Source organism: Myxine glutinosa, chromosome 2, assembly GCF_964187855.1.
Source record: "Myxine glutinosa chromosome 2, kmMyxGlut1.1, whole genome shotgun sequence".
Classification (NCBI taxonomy): domain Eukaryota; kingdom Metazoa; phylum Chordata; class Myxini; order Myxiniformes; family Myxinidae; genus Myxine; species Myxine glutinosa.
The window spans coordinates 81,325,891-81,342,974 of record NC_136262.1 but is presented as its reverse complement, the minus strand read 5'-3'; the positions used below and the strand labels follow the sequence as shown (position 1 = coordinate 81,342,974).

Here is a 17,084-nt window from a genome sequence, read left to right as displayed (position 1 = left end):
CGCCGAGGAGTGAGTGTGCTGTCGAGAGTGGGTTGGTCGTAGCGCGTGTGCGAGGGGTAACATGGAAGCGCGCGATGGGGAGTGTTACAGAGGATGTAACGGGAGAATGCACACCTGTGGTGAGTGTTACGGAGAGTGTAACGGGAGAGCAAGGAACGGGCTGCGGGGTGTAAGCATGCGAATGGAGCATCGACGCTAACCGGGTTAGCGGTTAGAGTGACGTATAGCCGAATCGGGCCTTCGGTGCGAACCGGGCAGCTTCGCGTGCCGCGGGGATCCGCGGCGGTTTCGAAAGAACCGCCGTGCGAGATCCACACCGGGCCGCGCTTTGAACGGCCGTGTCCGTGCTCCACTAAGCGGAGCGGGCGGCCCTGTAGGAAGGGTCGTCACGACAACCCTTTGTGGTTGAGGCGTTCCGGCAGGTCGAAATCGGGCCATTGGACGGCTCCGTGCCGAGATGGTGCGTGGGATCTCGGCCCGGGTAAACCTCCTTCCTTTCACCGAGTGTCGGACGCATCCAGCCGCCGGCACCAAGCAACCCGCATTCATTGCTCGGCTTTACGAAGCCGAGCTTTGGAGATGAATTGGCGCACCAAGAGGCACTAGTGAGTAGACGTGTGACGAGAATAGTGTTTTGGACCCGAAATTGCAAAGCAAAATTTGATGATTGGTAGAATGATTGGCAGAAACCCTGATGATTGGTAGAAATGATTGGTAGAAATTGGTAGAAACCCTGGTGTTGGGCTAGCGGCTAGGGTGCCGGCTTAGGATCCTAGGATCCTGGGTTCGAATCCCGGTCAATCGCTGAATTAACGCCAGGGGGGTTGACTCAGCCTGTCATCCTTCCGAGGTCGGCAAATTGAGTACCAGTTCACTGGTAATTCCCTGCTTGTCGTTAAAGGCGGCAAAAAGGGTTGGCGTCAGGAAGGGCATCCGGCCGTAAAACATTGCTTCAAAAAGGGGACCGAAAAACAACAACAACCACAGTTCCCGAAAAAGGCCAACCCCCGTTTGCGGGGAAAAATGGCCTCTAAAGGTGTTTTTTTTTTAGAATGATTGGCAGATGATTGGCAAATTTTTAATTGGCTGGAATTTGGTGAGCAAAATTGATAGTAGAAGATACCCGATGTGATGGGATGGCAACTCTGCCATCTCTCACAGCGGGGGCAAAGGAGCACTAGTTATGGGGTTTATGGCAGTGAAAACTAGCCCGGGAGGGTTAGGATATAGTGTGTAGGGATCTAGAAAAGAACGACCTTAGGTAACGGTAAGGTTAGGTAGTGACAATGATACCTGTAGTGGGGACGCAGGTAGATTAGTGTGGATGATAATGACGTGGTATGTGCTTAGTTTAAAGGGAAGACGGGGAGCACTAAGTTAGCAGGGCAACAGGTAGTTCAGATGATGCCGTGTGAGTGTTGGAGGTGTATTCAAGTGTATTGAGCAGGGTATGAGTAAATGATTGTGAGTTGTAGTGTGATTGCACAGGTGTGCAACTGGACAGGTGTATGGAGCAGTGTTTGAATGAGTGATAGTGATGTGTGTGGTGTTGACCAAATGGTCCAGGGAGGAGGAGGGTGCAGGTGGCCCCAGGTGTGATTGCACAGGTGTGCAACTACAGGAGGTATGGAGAATGGTGGTGTGGAATACATGGTTGTGTGGAATACATGGAGTGTGGAGTATATGGAGTATTGGAATGGATGGTCGTGGAGTGAGTATGGTGGAAACTGTGGAGTGGAGTGGAGTGGATGGTGCGAAGGTGTGGATGGGGGAAAGGAGGATGAACCCCATCACGAATACCCGGGGAGGGTAGTGTAAGTGTTAGGTAGAGGGTACAGGTAAATTGTGGTTGGATATTGGCATCTGTGGTGCGTGGTGGAAGAATGGTGATTGGATGGGTGCATTAGTGTTGTGGAAATGGCTGGGCGTGTCGCCTGTTAGTGTGTGTAGTTAAATGGGCACTCCACCACTGTGAGGATGTCGGCCAGGTGAGGCCGCAGGTGGGCTCTGGGAGCCGGTAGAGTTGTTGTGGATGGGGCCCGAGGATCCGGAGGACGGACCCGGGTAGCCCAGTGCCAGAGGGCACCGAGGGGTGACAGAGCCAGGAGGGGCCTTCCCCAGTTAGTTAGGTTAGGGTGAGGAGCTAGGTAAGCTCGGGTGGCAACTACAGTGGTGGAGGTGTGCAGGTGGGTAGACCTGCTGGGAGAGCTACACGACCCAGCCCGGAAATTGTGCAAGGGCACAGGGAGATGAATCGGGGGAGTGAGACCCCAAATTGAGAAGCACCACAGTTTGGTCAATGGGAATTGGTTTTTAGAACCCATAGTGTAAGTTGGCCAATGGATTGGCAGGGAAAGACCCCGGGTAGTGTAAAGTGTGTTAATGTCATTTAGAGGATAGTTAGGATGAAAATCTCCTCGCACCATCTACATCCACTCACCTGGGATGACGTACCTCCACACCATGCCAGGTTGTTTTTATTATTTTTATGATGCAAATGTTTTGGATTGTGAGACGCATCATGACGTGGGTGTGACATTGTGCTTGTTGTTCCATCTCTCCCTCCTTATGAGGACTGATGATGAATTGGGTGATGGCAAATTTTGGTTAGAGGGATTGTGGTAACGAATTTGGTGTAGGGGAAATATGGGGAGACGTGACAGTAGCGACGAATTTGTAAAGGTGTTGATTTTGTAAATATGGGGTAAGGGCAAGGGTGGAGTAGGTGACAGGGGGGGGTGACGTACGGTAGGGACGAGCTTTCTCACTTCGCTCTCCGTACGCACTTCGCCTTGCATTGCCTGTATTGATGTGTACCCCTGAGACCTTACCCCTCGCTCATCTGTCTTTTCCCCCCTTTGTCTCCCAAATGAGGACCTGTGCGCCACTGAGCGCCGAGGGGAGCGTGCGGGAATCCGCCATTGTGCGCCCGGAACTCCCAGAACCAGCTGTCTGCATCGATGCACCACATTATGGACCACATGTCTGTGGCTGAGCACCACTTATGGACCCCATGGGTTGGGGCATGGCCCCTCTGCTGGAACCGGCCATGAAGGCCCGAGATCTTGCTGGCGGACCTTGGTCACAGGGCACCGATGCCCCACAGGTGAACCACACGCAGTCGGCCCTGTGGGCCATAAATAAATAAAAATGGACACGTTGGGTGCATTTTATTTCCACCAATAGGCCGCCAGTAAGAAAATGAAAGAAAGACAACATCTGGAAGAACAAATAGCCAGCAGAGGGAGCCGAAGAGCAAGAGACCACCAGCAGGGTTTGTCGGTTTATTTTTCATTGAACTGTGGTGACTGTGCACCGTTTGGTGCTTGAGGGTGCTTTGGTGCTTTCTGGTGCGTCGATTCAGGGCAGACTGTCTCCCCCCGCCCCCCAGAAAGAACAATCACAGGTCCTGGGTTGCGTTTTGTAAATAAAGTAACGTCATTGTAAATAATGCTCCCCACCATCAATGTATAGTTTGAAGACCATTCCGCAATTCGGTTAGCTGTAGGCGTGAATCTGTTAGGCAGGGTGCAATGGAGCAGCGGGACATATTTATTTATGTTTAAAACTGTCGCACTCAGGGTCAGGTTAAATGTAGAGGGAACTACACCTACGTGCCACACTAAGGTAAAAGTTCATAGGCCCGGGACGTGCCTAAGGGGAGGAGGGTGCAGTGTTGTGGATATGAGAATGTTGTTTTTTTTTATTGTTGTGTAATGAATTGTGGTAAAATGTCACCCTCCTTCCTGAAATTGTTGTTGTATAAAGATCAAAGGGCGTTCCCGTAGTTAGTCCATAAAACATACATGCAGGACACCATATATCTTTGTTGACAGTTATATCCTTATTATGTGTATTAGGCTAAGGATTTGTCTTCCATTAACGTAATACTCCATTGCACTGAATTACATAAGATAGATCCCCTTTCAATTCCCTCAAAGCCTCCATTACCAACTGCATTCCCCTTTTTGCATCCTTTGCCGATTGAATTGGGCGGTTTGCTGCAATTGTCGCCATTGAACATGTGCTCGGGTCGGGGAAGAAAGGCGTGTCTCCACCTCGTCATAGAGGGGAGGAGTGAACCAGCCCTGGCCGACCAACCCAGAACGAGGGGTTTGGCTGGGGAGGGCGGAGAGAGAACGCTTGGGGGAGGTTCGAAGAGGATGAAGGATGGGGCTGATATAACCCGCAGAAGACGCCCCCACCTCAGACGAATCCTGGCAAAGCAAGCGACGTCCCCACAGCGGCACGAGCAGACGAGTCCTGGAAAAGCATGCAACGTCCCCACAGCGGCACGAGCAAATGATTGAGGCAGCAGATGAGTGAGGGAGCACAGATTGAGAAGTTCTGTGAAGGGAGGCGCATGAGCAAGGAACACCAGTGGGGAGGATTGTTCATTCTGTTTGGCGCGAACGTCCTGCGGGGAATGAGAATCGGCACGCCCTGCTCGCGATACCAACCAGCACTCTGAGAACAACCAGTGCGTGCACGCGAACATCGACGTGCTGTGGTCTTCGGATCTCCCTGTCGCCCATTCTGTGAACCAGAGTGCGAGGAGTCGGAGCTGTCACCTCCAGCCCTGCCGTTTGCACGAACCTGAACCTCCTCATCCCTCCAATGATTCCATCCTTCTTGTGTACGTGAGTTTGTTTTGTTTGTTCTGTCCCTGGGTTAATTAAGACTGCTATAGGTAAGCTAGGAATTTGCACTGTGTCCTTCTGGTCCGTCCCTCTTTCTATTTTATTTTATTATCTTTCCTCCTCCTTGGTTTCTTTGATTGTGTAAATAGTAATAAATTATATTCGTATTTCCACCCTTTTGCTTTGGTGTTCTTCTTCTTCACGTCCTTCGCTTTTGTCTTTTCCCCATTGAAAAGCTGTGGCGTGATTTTGGCCAACGTTGCAGGAATCGGGTTAGTCGGAGTAACTGTTCGGGCGCGGCGGCCATCCGCTCGGCCAATCAACATCCTAGCCGTGTCCGTAACAAGTGGTGTCAGGAGTGTCGGATTCGGACCTGAAGCGCTTAGCGCGCTCAAATTACGAGTGGCCCAAAAATTGTATTTTATAAAATCCTAAATTTGAAAGTCGCGCCATGGCTGGTCAAGGCGACGGGATGCCGGTGGGAGAGATAGACGGGGTAGAATCGACCCAGGACCTCGGGGAAATGTATGTGGAGGAAAGGGAGGAGGAGAACAATGGCAATGTGGTTGAGGGGGTTTCAGGCGTGCAAAATGGCGCCCTCGCGCATGAGGTTTCAGGTGCGCAAAATGGCGCCCTCGCGCACGAGGTTTCAGGCGCGCAAAATGGCGCCTCGCACGAGCGCGCGGTAGCCGCGCCTGCTGCACCAATGGGGGTGGTCCAAATGCAGGCCCTCATGGAGCAATTTATGACGCAAATGCAGGCGTCCCTCAACCTGCAGAGGGACGAGATGAGGGCTAATAGTCAGCAATTGGGGAACCAGATGGATGCTCAGGGTCAGCAATTGAGGAGCCAAATGAGGGACAAAGCGAGGGGTACCAGTGCCCAAATTGGGAAGATAGACAATAAATTTGAGGGGTTAGACAACGGGATAAAAGAGGTAAAGAATGGGTTAACGGGGTTAGAAAACACAATGGACGGCAAATTGAGGGAAATAGGGGAGCAATCCGCCCGGGAAATCAAACGGATGGGGAACCAGATAGAGGAGGTGAAAATCGGGTTGGAAGGTAAACTGGATGCTCAGAGGGATGAATTGGGACAGATGAGGGCGGCATCTACTAAAGAGATGGAAGAAATGAAGGAGGAAATACGACGAGGTGTAAGCGAGGAGGTCTCGGGGGTACGCGAGGAGGTAAAGCGAGGTGAGAAGCGTATGGAGAAAGAGGTGAGAAATGGAACGGCTAGGTTACAAGGGGGCATAGAGGACCTGACCCAGGAGGTGGAACAGCTGACGGTGGGACAGACGGAGTTAGCGGAGCAGGTACAAAAGAACACTGCGGTACTAGGAGGGTTAAAAGCGACACAAAAAGACATCAAGGACGACTTGATAGCGACGAAGAGGCAATGTCAGATGGTACGTGAGGGACTGACAACGAGGTTGGACGAGGTGACAGAAGCAATGGAGACGAAGGACCGGGAGGTGAGGACGCACATAGAAACGGTCAAGGTAGCCTTAGAGGACGAAATTGAGGAGACGCACCGGGAAATAAAAGAGGTGAAGCAAAAGTTTGAAGAAGTGGAAGAGGGGGTGAGTGAAATTAAGAAGAGACGGACGGAAACTAAAAGAGAAATATTCGGAGGAGGTGATGGAATATGTACAAGGTCGGTGCTCAAATCGTGATGGTGTGCTCGCTAACCAAATAAAGAGTTTGCAGGTGGCGAAGGAGGTGCGGAGACGAGGTGCCGAGGTGAGTGGCGATATACGTGGAAATGTATATGATGTGAGGGGAGCTTCAGTCGGCTTGGGGATTGATTTGGATCCGGGTGTTCGTGAGAGGCCGTTGGTGAAGTGTGCGACAGGTACGGAGTACGAGAGAGGAGGTGTGCGAGAATGTCCGACTCTGGGGTGTGTGAGGAAAAAGTGCACGCCGAGGAGTGAGTGTGCTGTCGAGAGTGGGTTGGTCGTAGCGCGTGTGCGAGGGGTAACATGGAAGCGCGCGATGGGGAGTGTTACAGAGGATGTAACGGGAGAATGCACACCTGTGGTGAGTGTTACGGAGAGTGTAACGGGAGAGCAAGGAACGGGCTGCGGGGTGTAAGCATGCGAATGGAGCATCGACGCTAACCGGGTTAGCGGTTAGAGTGACGTATAGCCGAATCGGGCCTTCGGTGCGAACCGGGCAGCTTCGCGTGCCGCGGGGATCCGCGGCGGTTTCGAAAGAACCGCCGTGCGAGATCCACACCGGGCCGCGCTTTGAACGGCCGTGTCCGTGCTCCACTAAGCGGAGCGGGCGGCCCTGTAGGAAGGGTCGTCACGACAACCCTTTGTGGTTGAGGCGTTCCGGCAGGTCGAAATCGGGCCATTGGACGGCTCCGTGCCGAGATGGTGCGTGGGATCTCGGCCCGGGTAAACCTCCTTCCTTTCACCGAGTGTCGGACGCATCCAGCCGCCGGCACCAAGCAACCCGCATTCATTGCTCGGCTTTATGAAGCCGAGCTTTGGAGATGAATTGGCGCACCAAGAGGCACTAGTGATTAGACGTGTGACGAGAATAGTGTTTTGGACCCGAAATTGCAAAGCAAAATTTGATGATTGGTAGAATGATTGGCAGAAACCCTGATGATTGGTAGAAATGATTGGTAGAAATTGGTAGAAATTGGTAGAAACCCTGGTGTTGGGCTAGCGGCTAGGGTGCCGGCTTAGGATCCTAGGATCCTGGGTTCGAATCCCGGTCAATCGCTGAATTAACGCCAGGGGGGTTGACTCAGCCTGTCATCCTTCCGAGGTCGGCAAATTGAGTACCAGTTCACTGGTAATTCCCTGCTTGTCGTTAAAGGCGGCAAAAAGGGTTGGCGTCAGGAAGGGCATCCGGCCGTAAAACATTGCTTCAAAAAGGGGACCGAAAAACAACAACAACCACAGTTCCCGAAAAAGGCCAACCCCCGCTTGCGGGGAAAAATGGCCTCTAAAGGTGTTTTTTTTTTTGAATGATTGGCAGATGATTGGCAAATTTTTAATTGGCTGGAATTTGGTGAGCAAAATTGATAGTAGAAGATACCCGATGTGATGGGATGGCAACTCTGCCATCTCTCACAGCGGGGGCAAAGGAGCACTAGTTATGGGGTTTATGGCAGTGAAAACTAGCCCGGGAGGGTTAGGATATAGTGTGTAGGGATCGAGAAAAGAACGACCTTAGGTAACGGTAAGGTTAGGTAGTGACAATGATACCTGTAGTGGGGACGCAGGTAGATTAGTGTGGATGATAATGACGTGGTATGTGCTTAGTTTAAAGGGAAGACGGGGAGCACTAAGTTAGCAGGGCAACAGGTAGTTCAGATGATGCCGTGTGAGTGTTGGAGGTGTATTCAAGTGTATTGAGCAGGGTATGAGTAAATGATTGTGAGTTGTAGTGTGATTGCACAGGTGTGCAACTGGACAGGTGTATGGAGCAGTGTTTGAATGAGTGATAGTGATGTGTGTGGTGTTGACCAAATGGTCCAGGGAGGAGGAGGGTGCAGGTGGCCCCAGGTGTGATTGCACAGGTGTGCAACTACAGGAGGTATGGAGAATGGTGGTGTGGAATACATGGTTGTGTGGAATACATGGAGTGTGGAGTATATGGAGTATTGGAATGGATGGTCGTGGAGTGAGTATGGTGGAAACTGTGGAGTGGAGTGGAGTGGATGGTGCGAAGGTGTGGATGGGGGAAAGGAGGATGAACCCCATCACGAATACCCGGGGAGGGTAGTGTAAGTGTTAGGTAGAGGGTACAGGTAAATTGTGGTTGGATATTGGCATCTGTGGTGCGTGGTGGAAGAATGGTGATTGGATGGGTGCATTAGTGTTGTGGAAATGGCTGGGCGTGTAGCCTGTTAGTGTGTGTAGTTAAATGGGCACTCCACCACTGTGAGGATGTCGGCCAGGTGAGGCCGCAGGTGGGCTCTGGGAGCCGGTAGAGTTGTTGTGGATGGGGCCCGAGGATCCGGAGGACGGACCCGGGTAGCCCAGTGCCAGAGGGCACCGAGGGGTGACAGAGCCAGGAGGGGCCTTCCCCAGTTAGTTAGGTTAGGGTGAGGAGCTAGGTAAGCTCGGGTGGCAACTACAGTGGTGGAGGTGTGCAGGTGGGTAGACCTGCTGGGAGAGCTACACGACCCAGCCCGGAAATTGGGGCACAGGGAGATGAATCGGGGGAGTGAGACCCCAAATTGAGAAGCACCACAGTTTGGTCAATGGGAATTGGTTTTTAGAACCCATAGTGTAAGTTGGCCAATGGATTGGCAGGGAAAGACCCCGGGTAGTGTAAAGTGTGTTAATGTCATTTAGAGGATAGTTAGGATGAAAATCTCCTTGCACCATCTACATCCACTCACCTGGGATGACGTACCTCCACACCATGCCAGGTTGTTTTTATTATTTTTATGATGCAAATGTTTTGGATTGTGAGACGCATCATGATGTGGGTGTGACATTGTGCTTGTTGTTCCATCTCTCCCTCCTTATGAGGATTGATGATGAATTGGGTGATGGCAAATTTTGGTTAGAGGGATTGTGGTAACGAATTTGGTGTAGGGGAAATATGGGGAGACGTGACAGTAGCGACGAATTTGTAAAGGTGTAGATTTTGTTAATATGGGGTAAGGGCAAGGGTAGAGTATGTGACAGGGGGGGGGGGGGTGACGTACGGTAGGGACGAGCTTTCTCACTTCGCTCTCCGTACGCACTTCGCCTTGCATTGCCTGTATTGATGTGTACCCCTGAGACCTTACCGCTCGCTCATCTGTCTTTTCCCCCCTTTGTCTCCCAAATGAGGACCTGTGCGCCACTGAGCGCCGAGGGGAGCGTGCGGGAATCCGCCATTGTGCGCCCGGAACTCCCAGAACCAGCTGTCTGCATCGATGCACCACATTATGGACCACATGTCTGTGGCTGAGCACCACTTATGGACCCCATGGGTTGGGGCATGGCCCCTCTGCTGGAACCGGCCATGAAGGCCCGAGATCTTGCTGGCGGACCTTGGTCACAGGGCACCGATGCCCCACAGGTGAACCACACGCAGTCGGCCCTGTGGGCCATAAATAAATAAAAATGGACACGTTGGGTGCATTTTATTTCCACCAATAGGCCGCCAGTAAGAAAATGAAAGAAAGACAACATCTGGAAGAACAAATAGCCAGCAGAGGGAGCCGAAGAGCAAGAGACCACCAGCAGGGTTTGTCGGTTTATTTTTCATTGAACTGTGGTGACTGTGCACCGATTGGTGCTTGAGGGTGCTTTGGTGCTTTCTGGTGCGTCGATTCAGGGCAGACTGTCTCCCCCCGCCCCCCAGAAAGAACAATCACAGGTCCTGGGTTGCGTTTTGTAAATAAAGTAACGTCATTGTAAATAATGCTCCCCACCATCAATGTATAGTTTGAAGACCATTCCGCAATTCGGTTAGCTGTAGGCGTGAATCTGTTAGGCAGGGTGCAATGGAGCAGCGGGACATATTTATTTATGTTTTAAAACTGTCGCACTCAGGGTCAGGTTAAATGTAGAGGGAACTACACCTACGTGCCACACTAAGGTAAAAGTTCATAGGCCCGGGACGTGCCTAAGGGGAGGAGGGTGCAGTGTTGTGGATATGAGAATGTTGTTTTTTTTTATTGTTGTGTAATGAATTGTGGTAAAATGTCACCCTCCTTCCTGCAATTGTTGTTGTATAAAGATCAAAGGGCGTTCCCGTAGTTAGTCCATAAAACATACATGCAGGACACCATATATCTTTGTTGACAGTTATATCCTTATTATGTGTATTAGGCTAAGGATTTGTCTTCCATTAACGTAATACTCCATTGCACTGAATTACATAAGATAGATCCCCTTTCAATTCTCTCAAAGCCTCCATTACCAACTGCATTCCCCTTTTTGCATCCTTTGCCGGTTGAATTGGGCGGTTTGCTGCAATTGCCGCCATTGAACATGTGCTCGGGTCGGGGAAGAAAGGCGTGTCTCCACCTCGTCATAGAGGGGAGGAGTGAACCAGCCCTGGCCGACCAACCCAGAACGAGGGGTTTGGCTGGGGAGGGCGGAGAGAGAACCCTTGGGGGAGGTTCGAAGAGGATGAAGGGTGGGGCTGATATAACCCGCAGAAGACGCCCCCACCTCAGACGAGTCCTGGCAAAGCAAGCGACGTCCCCACAGTGGCACGAGCAGATGAGTCCTGGAAAAGCACGCGACGTCCCCACAGCGGCACGAGCAAACGATTGAGGCAGCAGATGAGTGAGGGAGCACAGATTGAGAAGTTCTGTGAAGGGAGGCGCATGAGCAAGGAACACCAGTGGGGAGGATTGTTCATTCTGTTTGGCGCGAACGTCCTGCGGGGAATGAGAATTGGCACGCCCTGCTCGCGATACCAACCAGCACTCTGAGAACAACCAGTGCGTGCACGCGAACATCGCCGTGCCGCGGTCTTCGGATCTCCCTGTCGCCCGTTCTGTGTACCAGAGTGCGAGGAGTCGGAGCTGTCACCTCCAGCCCTGCCGTTTGCACGAACCTGAACCTCCTCATCCCTCCAACGTTTCCATCCTTCTTGTGTACGTGAGTTTGTTTTGTTTATTCTGTCCCTGGGTTAATTAAGACTGCTATAGGTAAGCTAGGAATTTGCACTGTGTCCTTCTGGTCCGTCCCTCTTTCTATTTTATTTTATTATTTTTCCTCCTCCTTGGTTTCTTTGATTGTGCAAATAGTAATAAATTATATTCGTATTTCCACCCTTTTGCTTTGGTGTTCTTCTTCTTCACATCCTTCGCTTTTGTATTTTCCCCATTGAAAAGCTGTGGCGTGATTTTGGCCAACGTTGCAGGAATCGGGTTGGTCGGAGTAACTGTTCGGGCGCGGCGGCCATCCGCTCGGCCAATCAACATCCTAGCCGCGTCCGTAACAATATATATATATATGTCCCTTTTGGACCATAATTGCACATTACATAAACTTGCAAGTGTTGACATTGCAGAGATATTGGGGAAACGTGATATGTACATGATGAATACTGATGATAATTAGAGATGATGGATGCATTGTATATGTGCACCTACTTCGGCAATAGAATAAAAAACTAACATTATGTATGGCATTTTAATATTTTACAGAAAAATTAAGGATCACGAAGAGGTTCCTTTTGAAACCAAGAGACTGTAATGCATTGAAAATACATTTACTTATTCATGTAGCTGTATGAATAAAATTGGCACCCCTTGATATGAAATTTCCTAGAGCATTACTTGGTTCCTCCTAAGAACACAATGGTAGTCCAACATGCACACGAGATTTATTTTTGAATGTCCCTTCTTTTCTATACCTTGCCACATGGCACAACCATGTAAAGGGTCTTTTCTATGTCCCTGGCATTTTTCACAAGATACATTTTAGATATGAACAAAATGCATTTTTTCATCTTACAAGACTTTATTGAAGTCGATCTAAAAGACTTGGAAAAGTAAGGGGAATTTTTTTTTTAACCAGATGGGATTTGAACTCACAATCCCCAGCTTGGGAGTCTGATGCCTTATCTATTACACCATTAACCCAGCACAATAGATTGGGGTAATATTTTGAAGTGTTATAAAGTGTGTATTTAAATATAAATATTTTTTAGATATTTATTTATGTATATATATTTATATATATTGAATTTTAAGGCAAAAACGATGGGACTAAAGTGGAATTTGTTTCAAAATCCATTAACTAGACCTATTAGCCGATGTATACTCCAAGTTTCAGCTAGTTTCAAAGTATAGCCCTTGAGATATGAGCACCAACACATTTTGAGTTAATGGACGGGCGGACAGACACACCAACGTGATTTTGAGCGTTTTCTTAATAAAACTCAAGAATGCGCAAACAGACGTTGCTGAAATTTGGAACATATTACCTCGATGTACAAAGCATTTTCTTCTGAAATTTGGAACATACTGGATTACCTCCATGTACAAAACATTTTCTTCTGAACTTGGGAACATACTGTATTACCTCGATGTACAAAACATTTTCTTCTGAAATTTGCAGCCGACTGCATCCAGTAGAAGCCGAGAAACTTATTTTCAGTCCCCATGTTAAAGCTGCATACAGAGAAACGATCCCATATAAAGGGAGGGGGTGATTTGCACCCCCCTTTGATATATATGTTCATTAAAAAAAACATATATATATATATATATATATATATATATATATATATATATATATATGTGTGTGTGTGTGTGTGTGTGTGGTGGAAATAGTGCCACTTTTGGTGGTAGCCGGTATTAAAATTAAAATCATCTTCCTTTATCTTGTGATCTGGAGTATATTATGTTGTGATCAATGTAATTTGTTTCAAAAATAAAAATGATAAAGTGCATTTCCAAGACTGTGCCGCAGGACGTTACCCACCGAAGGTGGGTCGGGAAGCGTGCTCCCGCCAGTAAATCAAATTCTCGAGTAAATTTACGACGTTGCATCATCAGTCGATACTTGATACACTCGAGGATAGTGGTTCGATGGACAAAGAGCGTCTTCGAGAAAGCCAAATGGTCGTTTCCTTAGTGCCCCCAGCTCTCCGCGGTGCTGAACCCTCCATTTTTGAGAGACCGTTTTCCCGACGTTCAATCGCTCACATAAAAGGATCTCGAATGAAGTGTTGATGGGGATCATTGCCACCGCACGTTTTTGTTATCGTGTGCTGGATCTATTAAAGATCTTCCTGAAATCATCATTTCGGATCACGTATTTATTTGATGGTCTCGACGAAAGCTTCTGGCACGTTTCCCTCTTCACCTGGAATCGAGTCAAACGACCCAATTGCTCCGTTATTGTCGCGTACGAGGGAAACGCACATCCAAGATCATTTTCCTCGGGGATCAAAGCGAAAGGTGATTAGCACTAGACCCCGAACTACTTTACTGCAGCATTTGTCCGTGGACGTGCGACCTCCCTTCGCCATGATGCGTCGTGTGTGTGTGTGAAGAGGAACCTTGGTCTTGCCTGGGAGGGGCACACGGCGCACGAACCAATCTGCTCCCTTCTCCACCACAGAGAACCACTGCAGCCATCGTTCCCCATCCCTCCCCCAGCGACCAACCCAACCCCACCGCCCTCCCTTGCGGGCGCCGTATTTTCATTTCGACAGTAAGCGAAATGTTTCATTGGGGAAAAATGTCACATTAAAGCGCGAAGTGAAAGGGAACCGAAGGAGAGGCGTCCGAGGGGTTTAGGGTGGGGTTCAAGACCTCACGACACGAGGGACCAAAATGGACCCCAGAACCGTAACGGACGGAAATTTGAAACAATGCGGACCGAAGGACCGAGCACCGGGTGCAGATGGTGTTCGAGACGGCGGAGACCGAGCCTCGGGTGTTCGATGTCGTCCTTTTCGCGCCGAATTTGAAACACGTTTGATCGCAACTGTGCGACGTCGCCTCTTTGTTCTCACGTTGAGGGAAAATGACACGACGGAGCAGTCACCATAAGGTGACGCAACCAACAGCCATTCCCTCGAAACGCAAGACCCGTTGGCGGTGCCGATCGAGCAGTTGGACGTGTTTTAATAACCGAACAGGACGGACAAACTGGATCCTCCATAACGTGCAATAAGAGAGAAAAAGACCCGCCACGCCCCGCGCGACCTCCGTGTAGACACGCACCTGGAACCCACGAGAGCGAAGGTGCAGCAAGATGCAGCGACGGGTCGCGATCCACCTGGGAGGAAGCCTGGGGATTGGGCGTGTGGTTGCGGAATGGGGAGTGGGGAGCAAACAGCAACAGTAGGTGTTCTGCTTACGTTTTTAATGATGGTGACAACCCGCGGAAGCACGACGGCCGGGCGGAGAGCTGCGCAAACAAATGGACACACACACAGACAAACGCACACTGATGGATCCCGCAGACGGGTCCGAGCTGCTGCCACAACGGAGATTGCAGAGACGAAGTGGGAAGTGTAAAATGGTTGCTGGATGGCGGAGCACGGCAGAATGAAGTAACGGGAAGGAAGTAATGGGGTGGTGTGTGGGAAATGAGGTTGAGGCGTGGAGGGGCGGGGTGGGGGTTGGGAGGACGGGGTGGGGGTTGGGAGGGCTCGGTGGGGGTTGGGAGGGTCTGTGTAACGATCACGTGGTATTTGCTGCTTGGGTTCAACATGTACAATACCAGATCACAAGGCGGTGGTGCACAGTGGGTGCAGCATGACATGTGCGTGGTTAAAACCACACGGAGAGAGGGAGAGAGAAAGGTTCAAAATGTTATGAGAAAATGTATCGGACAATGTCGCCATGAATGAGATGAGATCATCGCATCAACATATTGAGATGAACGTGTTTATAAAAAGGAGGTATCGATCAGGGTAGTGAAACCTGCACCCACTGTTTGGCGACATTCCAGATCACTGCACCAGGTGGTTTATCGACAGTCCGGATTACTGCACCAGGTGGTTTATGGACAGTCCAGATCACCGCACAATGTGGTTTCTGGACATGAGTCCAGATCACCGCACAATGTGGGTTATGGACATGAGTCCGGATCACTGCACAACGTGGTTTAGGGACTGTCTGGATCACCACACCAGGTGGTTTACGGACAGTCCGGATCACTGCACCAGGTGGCTTATAGATAATCCAGATCACTGTACTATGTGGTTTACGGATAGTCTGGATCACTACACCAGGTGGTTTTATTGGGACAGACTGGATCACCACACAAGTTGGTTTATGGACAGTCCGGTTCACTGCACCAGGTGGTTTATGGACAGTCCAGATCATCGCACAAGGTTGTTTATGGACATGAGTCCAGGTCACTGCACATGGTGGTTTATGGCCAGTCCAGATCACTGCACCAGGTGGTTTAGGGACAGTCAAGATCACCGCACAAGGTGGTTTATGGACATGAGTCCAGGTCACTGCACAGGGTGGTTTATGGCCAGTCCAGATCACTGCACAAGGTGGTTTATGGACATGAGTCCAGGTCACTGCACAGGGTGGTTTATGGCCAGTCCAGATCACTGCACAAGGTGGTTTATGGACATGAGTCCAGATCACTGCACCAGGTGGTTTATGGACAGTCCAGATCACCGCACAAGGTGGTTTATGGACATGAGTCCAGATCACTGCACCAGGTGGTTTAGGGACAGTCAAGATCACCGCACAAGGTGGTTTATGGACATGAGTCCAGGTCACTGCACAGGGTGGTTTATGGCCAGTCCAGATCACTGCACCAGGTGGTTTATGGACAGGACAGTCCGGATCACTGCACCAGTTGGTTAATGGACAGTCCAGATCACTGCACCAGGTGGTTTATGTACAGTCCGGATCACTGCACCAGGTGGTTTATGGACAGTCCGGATCACTGCACCAGTTGGTTTATGGACAGGACAGTCCGGATCACTGCACCAGGTGGTTTATGGACAGTCCGGATCACTGCACCAGGTGGTTTATGGACAGGACAGTCCGGATCACTGCACCAGTTGGTTAATGGACAGTCCAGATCACTGCACCAGGTGGTTTATGGACAGTCCAGATCACTACACCAGGTGGTTTATGGACAGTCCAGGTCACTGCACCAGGTGGTTTATGGACAGTCTGGATCACTGCAACCGGTGGTTTATGGACAGTCTGAATCACTGCCCCACGTGGTTTATTGACAGTCCAGATCACTACACCAGGTGGTTTATCGGCAGTCCAGACGACTACACCAGGTGGTTTATGGACAGTCCAGACGACTACACCAGGTGGTTTATGGACAGTCCAGATCACAGTCCGGATCACTGCACCAGGTGGTTGGTGGTCTTTGGTTGGTTGGTGGTCTTTCTGTCTTCTACCGACTCCTCTCCGGCCTTGCTCCCCCAGCTCTATCTGTGCTCTGTCCCCCCAATATTCCTTCAGGTCGCACAAGATCTGCCTGCAACCCTCTTATGGTTAAACTGCCAAAATCTAGGCTCTCTGCTCACCTTCACTTTCATTCCCCTTTTCTCCCGCCTCTGGAACAAACTCCCCCACTCCCTTCAATCCCACTCCTCCCTCCAGGTCTTTAAAACAGCTGTTCACCACCATCTCTTATCCTCCCCCTTCCAAAACCGTGATCTTTTCTACCCCCGCTAATTCACCTCAGATACACTTTTTTTTTTAAATTCCAACTTCTTTCCTGGAAGTCCTTGCAGTGTTCATATGTTTTATACCTCTCCCACCTCCCCCCAAGCCCTCCCCCTCCCACATTTCTCCCGATGTCCCTGCTCTCAAATGTTGTGTTTGTGTCCTTCCCCCTCTCTCCCCATCTTGTCTACCGCTCCCCATATTTTTTGTGTTTTATGTGTCGGTTTGACTTTTTGTGTGATTAATGTTAGCTCCTTCACGAGCCTCGATCTTGTATACAAAAAAAACAAAAAAACTGCACCAGGTGGTTTATGGACAGTCCGGATCACTACACTAGGTGGTTTATGGACA

The 17,084-nt window shown here is 50.0% G+C and overlaps 1 protein-coding gene across 2 annotated transcripts in view; it reads right to left on the bottom strand.

Moving 5' to 3' along the window:
• Positions 1-14,660, bottom strand: part of LOC137422605 (uncharacterized) — a 65,056-nt gene extending 50,396 nt beyond the window's left edge. The window contains exons 1-2 of one of the 2 annotated variants that reach the window (XM_078773453.1): positions 14,523-14,660; positions 14,298-14,364 (exon numbers count right to left, since the gene is read on the bottom strand). The gene's annotated coding sequence lies outside the window, so the exon portion shown is untranslated. Of the gene's footprint in view, positions 1-14,297; positions 14,365-14,434 lie in introns of both variants that reach the window. The other variant, XM_078773454.1, reaches the window with a different exon arrangement.
• Between the last annotated feature and the right edge of the window lie 2,424 nt (positions 14,661-17,084).